The sequence below is a fragment of the Lemur catta genome, chromosome 10, assembly GCF_020740605.2.
Source record: "Lemur catta isolate mLemCat1 chromosome 10, mLemCat1.pri, whole genome shotgun sequence".
NCBI lineage: Eukaryota > Metazoa > Chordata > Mammalia > Primates > Lemuridae > Lemur > Lemur catta.
Genome location: NC_059137.1, coordinates 39,097,384 through 39,115,396, shown reverse-complemented (window position 1 = coordinate 39,115,396; position 18,013 = coordinate 39,097,384). Strand labels below are relative to the sequence as shown.

General features: G+C 33.2%; 1 long non-coding RNA gene across 1 annotated transcript in view; it reads right to left on the bottom strand.

Moving 5' to 3' along the window:
• LOC123646279 overlaps positions 1–18,013 on the bottom strand; it is a 240,871-nt gene that overhangs the window by 16,515 nt on the left and 206,343 nt on the right. Inside the window, exon 2 of the long non-coding RNA XR_006737849.1 lies at positions 2,474–2,520. This is a non-coding gene — a long non-coding RNA (uncharacterized LOC123646279). The remainder of the gene's footprint in view (positions 1–2,473; positions 2,521–18,013) is intronic.

The following is an 18,013-nucleotide window of genomic DNA, read 5'->3' as shown; positions in this document are numbered from 1 at the left end:
CAAAGGAAATACTCCATTATTCTAGGAATAATTCTTTCCAGGATATTTAGGTATAGTATATTCCCAGTTATTTTCAGAAAAGGGTAAAATGGATTAATCATACTAAATAGTTAAATTAATGCTATTATTGTTTCTTAGAAGGAAAATAGAGTATGGGGTTCAAGTTAAGTGAATGGTAAAGAATGTGGCTGCACAGGGTAATAACACAGATGACAGAATCAAATAAGAGGAAATATGGCCCAGGTTGGACACAGCTTGAATAGAGTTCCAGGGATTCTTACTAGCTGAATACATTTTTCTAAAGGATTTTGCTATTAAAATTCTTTAACTTCTCCCCTTTTATATGTTGGAAGTAGGTATCACTAATATTGGAAGTTTCAAATATTCAAAGAAAACCATATCTAAGTGCTTTGTAGTAAACTGTTAAAAATAAAACACAAACATAATCATGAAAAATACAACAGAAAATCAACTCATCATGTGCAAGACAGACTCAATAAGTTTAACAGCTGACTTCTAATAAGAAACCATAGAGATCGACAGGCAGCGGTATAACATTCAAAGTACTGAAAGTAAGGAATTTTATATCCAGCAAAATGATCCCTCAAGAGTGGAGGAGATATTTACACATTCCCAGGTAAACAAAAGCTAAAAAAATTCTTTACTAGCAGAGCTTCACTTTAAGAAATACTGAAAGGAGACATTCATACTGAAATAACAGGATCTTAAACAGTAGTTCAAATATTTTTGAACAAAGAGCATCAGTGATAGGCAATAGGCAAACAACTTAATATCACAAAAATAATGAAAGGAATTACAATGTTATGATATAAAACATTTATTTAACAAAAAAGAGGATAGTAATGGAGAAATATATAAACAAAATTTAAAAATATAATACATACAGAAATATCATTAACAATAAATACCAGTGACAGATATAAATACTCTAACTTATGAGCAATTACATTAAATGTAAATAAATTAAGCCATATCAAACAAGAGATTTGCAGAATGGATTAAAAGTATGATCTAACTATAGGCCATCAGACACACTTCAGAGTCAAAGAAATGAATAGGTTGAAATAAAATGTTGGAAAAAGATATAATGTGTAAACCATTACCAAAAGAGAGCTAGAGTCACTATACTAATATCAGACAATATAGGCTTGAAGACAAAATTGTTACTAGAGAAAATGAAGGACATTTCATAATGGTAAAAGATTAAATAAAAGAGTTATGTTATAAAAACATAACTACAAACATATGTCACTAACAATAAAGTCCCAAAATACTTGAAGCAAAAGCAGAAAGACAATTCAACAATACTTATTGTAAATTTCAATATCCCACTTGCAGTAATGCACAGAGCCATGTATATGATCAATATGGAAGTAGGAGACTTGAAAAATAATAAAAACCAACTAGAATAGGCATCTATAGAATATACATTCTTCTTTAGTGCCCATGGATTATTCTCCAGAATAGAACATATGTTAAAACTTAAAACAAATTAAAATGCCAAAATAAGCCTCAATAATTTAGAATACTTGAAATCACTGAAAATTACACAGTACAATTATGACGGACTAATATTAGAAATAAACAACAGAAATTTGGGAAATTTACAAATATGTGAAAATTTAAAAACACATTCTTCAACCAATCATACAAGAAGGAAATCAAGAAATTGGAAATCTAAACACAGCATTACAACAATTATTTAAAGTTAATTCTTAGAGATAAATTTATAGTTCTAAATTCTTATATAAAAAGAAGAAATAGTTCATGTCAGTAAACAAACTGTTCATTGTAGGAAGCTAGGAAAAGGAGATTAAACTAAAATAAAGGCAAATAGAAGAAAGGAAATAACAAAAATGAGAGTGGAATAAATGAAAAACAAAGATAGAAAAATAATAGAGAATATCAACACATCAAAAGTCGATTATTTGAGAAGATTGAAAATGGACAACTTAGCTAAGTAACCAAGAAAATAAGAGAGAAGAATCTATTGCCAATATCAGGAATGAAACAGAAGACATCACTATTGATCTTACAGGAATAAAAGCAAGATGATAACAAGATACCAGAAACAAGTTTATGCCAACACATTTGATAAGCTAAATAAAATGAGTAAATTCCCCAAATTATGGAAACTACCAAACTGCCTCAAGAAGTAGAAAATCGGAATTAAATATAAGTGAAAAACTAGTATTTGAAACTGCAAAGTTACAATAAAGAAAAGCTCAGGTTCAAATGGTTTCATTAATCTTTTAGCAATTCTTCCAAAATGAATAGAAAAGGAAAGAATACTTCTCAACTTATTCTATGAAACTAGTATTGCTGAAATAATAATGCCGTAAAAAGCCATCACAAACAACAATACTGTAGAACCTAAGGAAATATAGATACAAAATTCCTCAACATAATAGCAGCTAACTGAGCCCTGCAGTGTATATAAAGGATTACATACCTTGATGCACCGGAATGTATCCCAGAAACACAAGCTTGTTTTAACATCTGAAAAGCAAGGTAATACATTATATTAATACTATAAATGACAAAACTCACGTGATCATCTCCACAGATACAGAAAAATTATTTGGCAAAAATCCAACATCTGTCTCTTATTAAAACACTCAACAAACTAAAATAGAAGGATCCTTCCTGAACCTGATAAAAGTACATCATTGAAGAGTTTACATCTAACACCACACTTAATGGTGTAAGACTGAACATTTTTCCCTTAAGAATAGGAAGAAAATAAGGGTGTACACTCCTGCCATTTATATTCAACAACATACTGGAAGTTCTAGCCAGGGTTGTTAGGCAAGAAAATGAGATAAAAGGCACTGAGATTGGATGGAAGAATTAAAACTATTTTGACAGATAACCCAACAAAGTGCTCACATGTAAGCATATTCCCTGAAGAATCACACACACACACAAAGAAACTAGAAGCAGTTTCCAAACAGATTTGTTGTATTATTTATAAATTATTAAGAGTATAAAAGAATTTAACAAAGGAAAGCAGAGAGGGCAACAGGACCACAGTTTGAAGATATATTTTTATTATAAAATAATGCAAATGATTTGCTAAAAATACAAATGTATAGGAAGCAGAAATAAATTACTTCTAAGTTCCTCTTTGTATAAATATCCTTGCTAATCATTTTGTTTATGCCTTTCCAGCTTTTCTTCTACAGATCACATCATTGTTTACAGAGGCATTTTTAGCCCTTTTCAAATGTATTGCAAATATGTTTTCTTTTATTCCTTTACTGTGTGTGTGTGTGTGTGTGTGTGTGTGTGTGTGTGAGGTGCAATGTGTTTGTGTGTTTTCCCTTTATAATTCAGAGGTTTTGTGTCATGTGTTTGAAAAGCTTTTCGTATTCCTAGGATTGTATGATTTTTTTGTTATTTGTATTTCCAAGTATGGCAAAGGGTGATATAAAACCTTTTTTTTAATAACATTCATTTTACAGACACTGAAATCAACTGGCCCCTGGGAAAAGAATGACATTGCATTTGATGGAGCAGAACATGTTTGGAATCATCAAGTACAAGATCAATTAACCAGAAAATTGATAGTCCCATAAATTTATGCAGAAGCCTCTCAGTGAACCCACCTGCAATTTATGAGCAGTTGGCAAGGACACCTACAGAAATAATCCACACATTTCAACATTAAGTCACATTGAGACTTAGAGATGTTGCAGACTATGCACACACATGCACAAATAGATGAAACACATACACAAATACAAGAAACTTGTAGCTTAAAATGGGTTCTTATTGTTTTTAGATAAACTCATATTCAATATATATGTTAGGTTTCATATATTTTAAGCCATTTGCATATACAGTTTGTGGCTTTATCCATTATAAATCAAATTTTCTTATGTCATCTTTCTAATATCTGTATAATCAATTAGCAATTCTGGACTTGAAGCCCCTTTTCTGGTTAACAACTTTTAACATCCACCTCCATAAGTTCAGAGAAGTGCAACAATTTTTAAATTTCTTGCTCTATGTAAACTTCATATAATACCTTTTTCCAGTTATATATTCTCTCAACAAGCTGCTTTTGTCTGATACCAGCTAAGCTGGATACCTTATTACTTACAAATACAATAAGCATATCATCTGTTTTTATTGAGGAAATTGTTGAATAAAATATGGTCAGATTCAGAACTCTACCATAGAACCTCCCAGGGATTGATGTAAAATATTAATCTACCCACATTCTGATGGTCACTTAAAGAACTACAACTCCATCTAACCACACTGAAATCCTGCCAATACCTTTTTAAGGATAGAGTGAGAAATAATCTCTGAAATATAGCTACTCTACTCACACTCATACTCATATAGCATTTCCTAATTTTATCAACCTAATAACCCCATCAATCTAAATGGATAGAATTAAACTTTTTAACTGCCTTTGTGTTTGTAGTCAAACTTATGTAATCTTATTGTATTAGGTGCTTTTTTTCTAAGAGCTGGATTAAGTCTCCCAATTAATCCATTTTTTACATGCTGACTACAGAAATCTAGATGAAACAGAAGAGTACAACAAAATTAAAAACAATTTATAATTTCAGTATCCAGAGATAACCTATATTAGCATTTTGTTGAATATCCATCTAAGTGTATATTTATATTTATAGCTATCTATATTTTCTTTATGTCAAATATGTTCCTATCTCTACCAATGGACACATTGAAAAATAACAAATATACCAAAACAGCAAAAATAAAACCAAAGTGTAATGACATATAAAAACTAAATCCAAATATAGAGACATAAAAGAATATGTACATTCCAAGTATCTAGAGCAGCTTCTAAGGAATTTCTTTCTTTTTTTTTTTTTTTTTGCTACCTACCTTGTTCATGACAAATGACCTATTCATAAGCTACATACTAGCTCTTGGGAAGTACAGGATAATATCAGGGCCCAGTGGCTTTTCTTTCAAGATTATCTTTACACACTGGTAACCTGGTAACTGAGAAAATTAAACTCCTTCTCTTCGGGGAAACCTTGCTCTCTCTGTCTCTCCCCCACCCCAATTCCTAGAAATTAGATATTATAAGGTCATCAAATCTAACTACAATATCTTTCAGTATCTGATGTAAATAAAGTTTGAGCAATAAACAAGATAAAGCTTTTCAGGCAATGATAAGTTGTCCAACACTATTAATACATTTAACTTGCAAGTAATAAATAAGTTAATTGGATGAAATATCCCTGAGGGGGATAGGTCCATGAAAATCAGGACCTACTTTTGATGACAAGAGCTTTAAGAAATGAGTAGTCTGGTTAAGGGATTGTTTGGGATGGGGCAAAAAGAGTGTGTACCATATAATGTAAGGTGACCAAATCCTGACCACTACAAGAGACTGCTTAGTTGCAGATTCTTTTGCTAGGAGGTATTGAGATATAACCTATCCCCATGACTCTGGAGGAATATGCATTTTTGGTACAATTAAATTCTTATCTCAAAGCTGTTAGTACATAGAACTCATCAACAACCAAATTCATTCTAGAAATATTATATTACTTTGGGACTAAGGATAAGAGATAAGGAACTGGGTGATTGGTTCTTCTTTTTGTAATAATCTGAAGTTACTGCTTGTTCTAAATTCCTGTTCATCTGGGTTTGTTAGGATTGACAGGACCAAGTGTTTCCCGTCACCTCACCCTCGGCCTAATTACTCTTTCTAATTCAGGGACTATATGAAACTGTAAATCTTTCTATATTCTATGGACACATACAAATTGAGATGTTTGTTAAGTATCCAAGTGAAAGTGCTGAATAGGAAGCCATTTATGTAAATCTGGAGTTTGGGAGGAAGGTCTGAGTTGGAGATATAAACAAGGATGCCATCAACATGTGGCTGGTATAGAGGTATTTAAAGCCTTGGAACTGGATAAGATCACCCAAGTGGTGTCTATAGAAAGAAAAGAAAAGATGTGCAAAGGCTGAGTAAGGAGCCACTGGCATCCTAACATCAAGAGATTGGGGATTAGTGGAGGAACAAGCAGAGAAGGCAAAAAAAGAGTAACTAGTAACAGGAGGAAAACAAGGGTGTTGTCGTTCAGGAGACAGCAATGTTGATTTCTGGTGCTCCTTCTCTGCACAAGGCCCCTCTCTTTGATATCCTCTGCTACAAACTTCAGTCACACCAGCAGCCCCAAACATCAAAGTCAGCTTCACTGAAATGCAGTTTTCTTCTTGAGCTTCACCACTCTATGCAATGATCTGGAAAGTGGTCAGGTGGGGAAAGAGCTGGAACAATCACTGAGCTCAAGTCATAGTCTTTCTCTCCAGAATTATATACATGTGCTGTGTGTTGCCAAAGTCTAAAAACAATTGTCTCATACATTATCTAGCTTTATAATTGTTTTAAACAGAAGAACTAGTCTAGTTCCCGTATCACCATCATGGCTAGAAGCAGAAATCTCCACAGTCCAGTATATTTTAAAACACAAATAGCTCCATAAGAGGAGAGATGAAAGTAGTTTGTAAAAACAGGCATGAAATAAGCCAAAGCCTTTTATTTCATTTTGTTTCATTTTATTTAAACTTTTGGTGATGTCTTTGCCCTAAGATGCCTGCATTCTTTTTATCTATATTACAAATTGTAATTTGAGTTAAATAAATAAAACAAAATGTCACATCATTAAACTTTGTCCATTTTATTGTCTTTTGTTCTGAATGAAGGCTAGGCTTTCATATAATTTTAAAGGGTACACCAAAAATTAAAGGTATTCAGCCAGGCCAGTCAGAATGGAATTTATCTATTTAAAAGAGTTAACTGAAATTCAAAGAGATTAGTATGTGACATTTACCTCAGTCTTAGGAAAAAAATAACATTTTTATATATGAAGAGATATTGCAAAGGGAACCATAAATTGAATTTCTATCTACATGTGATATATACAGTATTGCGAAAGTGAACTGCTTCTCTTCCACCTCTAGAATGGAAGTTTATTATAGAAACTAACTAGAATTGGGTGGGGAATTTTATTTAGTATCAGTTTTCATTAGAGGAAAATGAATTTATATTTACTGAGCATGTACTATGCACCAACAATTTTATAAACTTGATTTAATTAAATATTTATATTAATTTCATAGTAGTTAATAAATTTTCAAAAGTTCAAAATTAGTAACTGGTACAGGTAATCTATAAAACTTACATTTGGGCCCCAAATAATGTCTTTAATATCAAACCACCATGTTTCACTAAAAGGATTTAAGAATCAATTCTATATATGCTTTTAAAGAAAGTATATTAAAAGAGATGTGGAAGAAAATAAAAATTTATTCATACCATTAATTGTGTGTCAATGTCTCCACTAGCCCACTAAAAATGCTAAGCTCCTTAGGATCCAGAGTCATGTATATTTTTGGTAACTTATAAGCACTTATGGGTGTGCTAGCTAGCTCTCAGTAAGTACACATTGATTAATAAAATATGTAATTATCTAAGATTATGCTGGTATCATTATAGTTGCTGTATGAATGTTTTCTAGAAGTACCCACTTTGCTGTATAAACAGAGCACTGTGGATGAACCCAATTACATTCTATACTAGCTAATGTAATCTAAAACATAAGAAAAAACATACTGGTTTTGAAAAATAGGGCCAGTGCTACTTAAATTCTTTGAATTTATGGAAGACTGTAAATTTTCATCTCTAAAATTAATCATCATTTTTTTAGTGGAGTACAATTGAATCCCATATAGTAGTCCAACATTACCTGAAATAGTGTAAAACACATGTATCCTGATACACAGAAAACAGTGATTGTTAAACCGTGTTGAGAAATATCTCTGTACTAGAACATCAGTCCTCAAACATTTTCTCAGGAAACATTTACTTTAGAAAGTATTGAGGTTCCCCACCTTATCCCAAGCTCCTGTTTGTGTAAGTTGTATCTACTGATGTTACCTCATTTGAAATTAAAAATGAAATTTTTTATTATACTTATGAATGGCTTTATCTTAAAATATATTAAATTCATCAAATGTTACCCCAAACAATATATTTTATGAAAAATAACTATATTTTTAAAAGAAAAAGTTTAGTTAGAAGGGTGATATTGTTTTATATATTTGCAAACGTCTAATATCAGGCTTAATAGAAGATAGTTGAATACTTATATCAACTTCTGTGTTTAATATATTACAAGATGTTATTTTAATATATACATAAAAATCAGCCTCACTCAGCTATGTAGTTGGAAAAAGGAGTATTTTTAAATATTTCAGATAATTGTATTTTTTTAATTACTATACCAAAATTTGGCAAGAGGTAGTTTCTTAAAGATTAGTCACAATGTGGAATCTGGAATCACATTAATGAACTTACCATATTCTGCTACATAAAAATCTCTTGGTCTTCATTGCACATTGAATAAATCTTTTACATGAGCATAATTTTGATCATTTGGAAAATACTGGTCCACCGAATTATACAAACCAAACAAATGTTGACACATGTCATTAGACAATATAAAAAAAACCCACATTTATTAATGTCACTGTTGATCTCACCAGAAAATGTTCTAAGTATTGTCATGTTGAGTTCATGGTGGCAGATACAACTTTTCCAAAATCCTAATTTTTGCTTGAAATCTTGAATTTTATCTTCCCAGCTATTAACTTTTAATTGTTTTCCTTGAAATCACAAGCTCCTTTTGTTCATTTTCAAAAAAAAAGTCCATCAGATATCCAAGTTTCAATAACCATATTTGCCTGTTAGTCATTTTTTTAAGTAAAAATAGTGTTCAATGAAAAAAGGGGTTAGTTCACATCTCAACTGTAGCATTGCTCAAATGCTTTTCCTTAAGACAATCATAGTAATTCAGAAAGCAAAAATTCTTGCTTTATGCATATTTCTCATTTTGTCACACCATGGATTATGCACCATCAGTACAAATGTTAACAGAGTGAAAAAACTAAATAACATTCTCGTATTACTATGAGAATAGTTTTGCCTGAATGGACCTAATGAAAGAGCCTTAAGGACTTGAAGAGTTCTGTGGACCACACCTTGCGAACTGCTGTGTCAGACAATGTGCCAAGCCCTTCACAAGTACTACTGCATGTCATCTTCACAGCAAATCTGTAAGGTAGAAACTGTGATTTTTCTCATTTTACCAATTTTTCTTTATTTTACTGATAAAAGTAATATACTGTACTTAGAGCTTTTCTATAACTTGCCCCATCTGCTAACGTGAATTTTCCAGTATTAGAAGTGAATTTTACTACAAAGGCATAATTTTGTTTGTTTTCTAATAATTAAATCTTACATTTTATTGATTATTTGCTATGCATGGTGTTTATATATTATATTTAAGAGTTTGTTACCCTGCCACTTATATTTTACAAATCCAATTTTCCTATATTGTATAATACTTGGTAAATTTAAGCTGTCTTCCTATACCACCTCCTTAATTCTACGTAAAAATCTCTTCTTTTAATGCATCATTCCACTAACCTGAACATATTAATTTCTGATGCCATCAAAATCTTGAAGATGTGATAGAAAAGTAGGGTTCTATGATTTCCTTCTCTACATCCTAAGATTTACTCTACATCAAGTAATTTTTTTATATCACCAGCACTTTTCAACATTTTCTTGTTCTTGAAAGAAATGAGTTGTATTAATTGAAATGTTAATAAATATACACATCTATACTTTGTGTATAAAAGACAATCCCTGGTTAAGCACAGCATTAATTAATCACCACTTATAAAGTATATTTATGTGTAAGTGACCAGAAACATAAATCATATTGCGATTAACAATGGCCTTATTCAAATATCATTATTTATAATAATTAATAATGACTGAGCTCCTACTACATGCCAGACAGTGCTCCAGAGGTTTTTCATGTATTAATTAATATATACTCACAGTATAACTAAGAGATAAGTTCTATTACTATTATTCCTATTTTACAGGTGCTAAAACTAATGCATGAGCAGAAAAAGTCATTTGTTCAAGGTCACACAGCTGGCAAATTTGAACTAGATAACTTGACTCCATAGACTGAACTTATTACCACTATGCTGCACATACTTTCTAAGAACAAAGGGAAACCTCTAGAAGTAGTGTGGGAGAGACTCATCTTGAGATCAGAGTTGCTAGACATAAAGAAGGGGATAAAACTCAAAGTGATTCACTTTTATTGCAAAATATGAATGAAATGACTCAATATTGCCATTAAATTCATTCAGTCCCTTGGGTATAATTTGGTTCAAAGGCCCTCACAGAATGAGAGCACTGCCAACCACTTAAAAGAATCATGGAATATGCTGGGCACATTAGCTCACACCTGTAACCCTAGCACTCTGGAAGGCTGAGGTGGGAAACCCCATCTCTACTGAAAAAATAGAAAAATTAGCCAGATGCAGTGGCATGTGCCTGTAGTCCCAGCTACTCAGGAGGCTGAGGTAGGAAGATTGCTTGAGCCCAGGACTTTGAGGTTGTAGTGAGCTACGATGATGCCACTGCACTCTACCTGGGGTGACAGAGCAAGGCTCTGTCAAACTAAACTAAAATTAAATTAAATTAAATTAAAATTAAAAAATCATGAAATAAAAATTTCAGTTTAATAACAAGGAAGGTCAGGCTCAGAGAAATGAAGAGTTTTGACCAAAAACATAGTGACATTGAAGAGTTTAGATTATCATACACCATCCCTAAAAAGTATTGTGACTCTAGTCCCCCACTTCTTTTATTTACCTCACTCATTGGTATTCCATAGACTCTTTGGCCATAATCAAGGACAGTGAGTCTTCATGCAGAATAACAAGATAATAGTCCTTTATTGGTTTAGGATCATGCACAATATTTTAACATTAAATTACTTTCTAGTATTACCTCATCTTATATCATTATTCTTCTAGTCAAGATAATTTAGCCTAACTAAAGACAAGAGGCCATCCTATGATTGGGAAGCACAACTTAGGTGGGTCTTCAAAACGCTACTTTTCCCTTCTCTGCTCTCACACAGATTCCTAAACTCATCCTTTTATCTTATATGGCTGTCTGACCTGAGAGGTTCAGATATGACAACTAAATTGTTGCAAATTCCAATTAATAATATCATCAGTATTGCTCTTTTCATTTCATTCTTCAAGAAACATTTCTTAAGCAATACAAAAAGTAACATATAATGAAATGAAAAAAAAAATTGAATTCAAATATCTTTTTAAATAAATTCATTGACTGTTCAGAAAAAATATTATTCAGTAAAGCAATTGCCATAAAATTAGCCTAAAACTGAAATTAAAACAATCGCAGGCACCACTTCATTTTGCCATATGTCGAGTAGGCTTTTAAAACTTTGCAATTTTAAAAATAAACCACTGAAAGTCTTATACAGTACTCAGAGTGAGAAAAGAACATTTTGTGGTATTATACATTTTTTTTGGTTAAGTGTGAGGTTGAAAATGAATATTCTTAGCCACTGAACTGATAGTACTTTATTTACAACACACTGTATTTACCCTAGCAGGTCACAGCCATCATCTTTTGCTACTGACATCCTTGAAGAAAAATATTCAGTGCCAGGAAGAAATAATGATGAAAGAAAATCCATGTGGTTATGTTTTTCAAGTTTGTGCAAGTATGTCTTTAACAAGAATCCAAAAGCACATCTCTGAAAGTTTAAAATAGAAAAATATAGTGAAAATGCATTTGGGGGGACCTAAATTATGTTTTCAATCTAATGCATACAATGTTTTAATGTTTTTAACTTGGACAAATTTTGCTAAACTTTTGGGGCCTTAAATCATCTGTCTGTCCAAATAAGTTTTTAATCCCACTTTTTCTTTGTAGCCTATAGGTTTTTGGTTTGTTTTGTTTTTTCTGTGAAGATACAAAGTAGTTGAAAACTGTGCCTTGGGTTTCATTTTTATGTGCATGAACAACTTTTAAATTAGAAGAAACAAGGCTATCATAATGAAGGAAAGGCAATACCCTCTATTTTTAAATGTTTTTTCTGGTTTTTAAGTTCCACCTATAGGACATATTTTTATTGTGAAATTTTCCCAATAATGTTGGGTTATTTCCATTTCACTGTTCTTACAAGAATCTATTCAGAGCACCAGCTCCAAAGATACAAGGGTAAAGTAAAGCTGAGGATCTGAGTTGGATCAGAAATTAATCCTACCTTAACAGCTTAGCAATTACAAGTGTGACGGAAAATTTAAAATTTTTGCTTTTGAAATTAGGTCCTATAATTTTTAAAAACACATTCTTGAAAGGAGAATAGAGATAGCCAAATTAAACAAAAAGAAGCAGCACAAGTGACCAATAAACATATGAAAACATTTATCATATTATTAGTAAAGAAACTCATATGCAAACAATGAACACTGGTACTTTCCACTACAGTTGAAGGAATGGAGAAATTGGCACTCTTATACATTCTTCACAAAAGTGTCATTTTCTGAAAAAGAATAAATTAGCTACCTATTGCAGCTTAATAAACCACCCCCAACTTTAATAGCTTAAAATGATAAGCACTCATGCGGCTCGCTATCCTGTAAGCACACCAAGATGTTCCACTAATCTGTGCTGGTATCCCTCACCTGTTTAGGGCCTCACCTGGGACAATTGTTCTGAATTAGCTCAGATGCACATGGTTTGTTCACTTGGTGGAGGCGAGGTCCCAAGACAGTATTCAAAAGCATGCAAGGATGTTTGAGGTCTAGGCTCAGAACTAGCACTGTGCCATTTCCCGGACATTCTATTATGCAAAGCAATTTGCAAAACCAATCCCAGATTCAAAAAGTAAGAGAATAAAATCCATTTATTCATGAGAGAAGTAAAAAACTGTTGCCAGCCGGGCGCGGTGGCTCACGCCTGTAATCCTAGCACTCTGGGAGGCCGAGGAGGGTGGATTGCTTGAGCTCAGGAGTTCGAGACCAGCCTGAGCAAGAGTGAGATCCCCCCCCACCCCCCCACCCCCCGTCTCTACTAAAAATAGAAAGAAATTATCTGGCCAACTAAAATATATATATAGAAAAAAAAAATTAGCCGGGCATAGTGGCGCATGCCTGTAGTCCCAGCTACTGGGGAGGCTGAGGCAGTAGGGTCGCTTAAGCCCAAGAGTTTGAGGTTGCTGTGAGCTAGGCTGACGCCACGGCACTCACTCTAGCCAGGCAACAAAGTGACACTCTGTCTCAAAAAAAAAAACCAAAAAAACTGTTGTCATTTCAACAGTAAACCAGGTAATTTAAGCCATACATATCAGCATAAAAATTGTTCATACTCTTAGGCCCACAAATTCCATTTGTGCTAATTTATTTGAAGTGAATATATTTTATGTATACAAGTTATTTGTAGAAGAGTATTTATAGCATCATTGATTATTTAGCAAAATATTGTAAAATGTCCAAAAGGATATTATTGTAATAAATTGTTATATCATTTAATAAAAATTACTACAACTTTTATAATATTTATGACATGGAAAGATTCACATGGTTAATTATTAAGTTATAGAAGAAATTATAAAACATACGTATAGCATTACCCCTCAAATTATGTTAGCACATATACATTCTTATATAGATAGCAAACTTTATATAAATACATTAAAAAAATAAGAAGCTAATTCGGAAAATTAATAGTGACTTTCTAAAAAGAGTGAGGTTATGTTGGATTTTTCTTTCATAACTTGTTGTTCTTTAAATTTCTTTTATAATTCATTCATTCATCTATCCATTAATTCACATTGTTGCCTTTGGTTTCTACAACAAAATAGACTCTATACTTGTGATCTTAAATCTTATGTTCTAGCTTTGAAAACACAATAAATAAATATTCCCGAAAATAATTCCATAAATACAATCATTGTATGTTCTAGAAATGAAAAGTAGAGTCAGCAATGAGAGTAAGTTCCAAGGAGACCTAAGCTAATTTGGTGAATTATCAGTGCCATGTGCTGGAAGAGTATCAGAGAAGGTACTTCTAGGACAGCGTCATTTCAGTTGCTATCAAAAGACTGCATAGGAATGACTGCATTGTAGAAGCAAAGGGAAGGACATTCCAATGAAGGCAATAGAAAGAATGTGAAAAGGCCCAGAAGTGAGAAGAAAGAAAAACTGAGAGGTTAATATTAGTTGTAGAGTAGGTATTGATTAATTATTTATTATTTTGTAAAAAAAAAAATGTCATACATAGATATGGAAGAAAAAGAAAACTACAAAGATTATACAAAGAAATGTAACTTTTTCCTCTATACCAGAACTACTGAGAGCTACAATCAAATTACTGGTATCTGGCTAAACTTAGGGTCTGAAAAATCTCGGGGTCTCATTTATACAGGCTGGGAAGCAACTCGACTTCTAATTTCAGAACATGAGGTCAGTTGATCCCATCTAGAGAACTCAGTTCTGACCACCAAATACACATAGTCTAGATCACCCGTCCTCTCATTTTTCTCTGCAAACTACATATTAAATTTTTCCCTATTCATCCGCTCTGGCTGACTTTCTTCCTGATCCTTTCCTCTGTATATTACGGACTCCTGTCTTGTCACAAAAAAATGCCTTTAACCTCTTTGCTCAATGGTTCTATCTTTGAATCTACACTAAAACCATTCTCTCTCAGGGACGTCACTTTCTGTAGTTCTCGCCCCACCACCACACAACCATCTTATCTCTAGGGAAGGAGAAATATAGTAGTATTTTCTTTCATCTTCATTACTTTCTCTAGACCACTGGCTCTGGCTACATCACTCCTCAACATGATCATTTACAGATATTTTCATTATTTCCCATATTCATAGAGGACTTTGGAGGAGAGTACAAAGTGTTTGTTAACACCTAACTCTTGTCATATTCCTAGAAGAGTTCAATGTCCATGAGGTTGATCCAATAGATTTCAAAAGAATTGTCTTTCAAGATTTTGTTTTAAATCCAATGACTTTCAATTTTATTCCATTTCAGCCTCCACTCTCTGTCCATATATTAGATTTTTGTCATCGTATTTAGAGTTTCAAAAAAATGTCAGCCTTCTAGCCTTCTAGTCCCTCATTCATTCTCTTATTCGCACTGCACACATTTTCCACTATACTGAGATCCACAGTCCCATGACACCTTCATTTTCTCCCAATCTGTCAGTTCCCGCTTGGGTTTCTTTCCTTCCTTCCTTCCCATTTGAACCCTATTGTTGGCAACCTCATTCGTTCTCTCTCCTTCACTCTCAGCTTTTTGCAGCTTGTCCTGCTACTGCATCCACTCTGCAAAACTTTAGGTCAATCTTAAAACATTTCACGTCTAAGCAGTTATAGAGAAAAATATTAAAATAAATAAGTCCACACTACTATAGAACAGTGGATTTCAATTTTACCAAGGTTCTCAAAACACCACTTGATAATTCTTTAGCTTGACCTTCTCCAGTGTCCCTCATCTCTGTCTCCCTGTCCCCCACACCAGCCACACTCACTTCACATTTTTCTAGCTAAATCCATTTCAAAAGATGACTTCACCTCTTTTCAGGGTGATTAGAGAATTACTGAATCTTTAGTTTCAGAAGAACTGCCTTTCGATTGTGTAAGAACTTTCCCTGCACTTGTTTTGATCCTATCCCAGTCACCTGCCATCCACCTAATGGCAGACTTGCCATTCCTACAGGCGACTCTTTGGAGGTAGCAATTGTTTTGCCTTTTCAGTCACATAGTGTGTTCATTTTTGTAGATACACAGTTTGTGGTGTTTATCCCTGTATAACTTCAGTTTTTCTCTGATTTTTCTTTTCACACATTATATGAAGCATGAAACATTTCCAACAGTATATTTTGAAATATTTTAAAAGTACACAAAAATACAACAGACACATATACCTACCACCTAGATTTAACAATTTAAATATATGTCCGTATGTTCCTTTTTCATTAAGAAATAAAGTATTACAAATATTCCTTAATATGTTGGATACAAATATATACACTTAAAGTATAAAAATTAGCTCAGGAAGCTAGCACATTATCCTCAGGATTGCAGATAATATTCTGCAGGTTTTTATACTTTTAGTTCATAATGTCCATACTTATAATGATATATGGTATTGTTTGAGATATTTAGTTCATTTTTAAGTAGCATGAACAAACCTAAACCTTTTGCTTACTGATGCATTATTCGAAATGCTTCATTTTTGAACTGTTTGTGACTCCCTTAAACAAGTGTGTATTTTTGACATATGTTTACCATAGCTAAACTGCAGATTTATATTGCCACCAGAGAAATACAAAACATCTGGCATTTTTGAAAGTGATCCTTTCTTGATTTATTTAAGTATAATACATGACTGCTATTCTGCATTTTAAAGTAATAGACTGTAAGACTAATGAATCTGAGAATAAGTTAAATATCCATTCACTTCCCAGCTTTACTGGAATGACTTTTCTAATCTTTTTTTTTTTTCCTTCTAGCCATTCTTTGACTTCATTGCCTAACTGCCTAAGTTATAAAGAGGCATTTTGCCTAAATGAAGCAGGATCACTAAAACAAATGAGGCTAGACTTTGACTATGATATCCATTCTAGTGCTTAATCATTTATTCAGAGAGGATTATCTCTAAAAGAGCCCTATTTCCTCTCCTATCTCTCTCCAACAACACTTGACCACATATTTTGGAACCATTTTATTTTATTTGCATTTTAGTGAAAATAAGCTTATGTATAAGAAAGTTCACAAAGTTTCAAGTCATGTGGCAAGTGCTTTTTAAGTATTAAAACATGACCTATCTCCATTCTCTAAGTCTCTCAACAATATTTTAAAAATAGTTTTGCACAACTGATAAAATCAATATCACCTGCTTTTTCATATGACAGAAAAAATATATATCCCCCAGGAGGCTAGTCAGGAACTACTGATGGATTTCACTGAAGAGTCTGTAGTGAAGGCACCTGACAAAATGCACAGATGAGGCCACACTTTCAAGTCTGTTTCCTATTTGTTATCACTCATTAGCTATTTAATAGAAACTTAATTTTTCTGAGTTGTTCCCCTGAATTGTGGTATTGCATCCTTCATGGTCTCAGGAGAAAATGCAAGTAACTAAAGCATTATTTTGAGGATAATTTAATGAAGAGACTAGTTACAAATATGCAAGGAAAAGGAAGCAATAAGGAATATTGAAAAATGATGGGGCAACTAAAAGTAGAAGCAAGTGAATGGAGCCGTGGACATCACATTCCAGCCTCAGACTCCTAGATCAGGGCAAGCCTGTGGGAGCAGCTCTGCTACAGTGTCACCAGTGGTATTCTGGGGGCTCAATGAATGTGCATAGATTATGTGCAACTTGTTGGCATTTTGAAGAAAATACAGAAGCCTGAAAATGCTCAACAAGTCAGAAGAAGAAAAGTCATCTCTCGCCCAAATACAGAGGATCTTTGTGTGAGAAGTTATATGTCTACCAGACCATGCAAGGGATATCAGTTCACAACGCTGGAAAGTCCAGAGTCTATAGCGAAGACCTGACAAGATTTTTTCCTTCATAATCCATATATCATAAAATGTGCTGGTCTGCTCTGTAAAAATACCCTCCTCCTATGGCAGGCAGTAAGATAACTCTTTCTTCCTACTGATAATGCTGCCATTAAGGCAGAATGTAAGACGTCTTTAAACTCTTAACCTTTTATGTTGTGCTTCTGACCAGACAACTCCCTCTCCCTTTCTCTCTCTCTCTCTCTGAAATAAACATAAGTTCCTGTGTGGAAAAAAAATCAATAAATAAAGGCTTAGGCCTAAAACAATAGAAAAAGAAACAGTAGGAACATGATGAGAGCTAGAGCCATAGAAGTTTCTAGAAAGAGCTATAATTTTAGAGAATTAGACCAGAGCCAGAGTGCCGACGCATAAAGTGGGGGAAGGAGAAGAAATAACCCAACCTCTCTTCTTCTCATCTGCTTTCCCTTTGGCCAAATTCAACCAGAAGGAAGAGTGCAAAGAAGCCCTGGAGCTACATCCGTAGGCTCAGC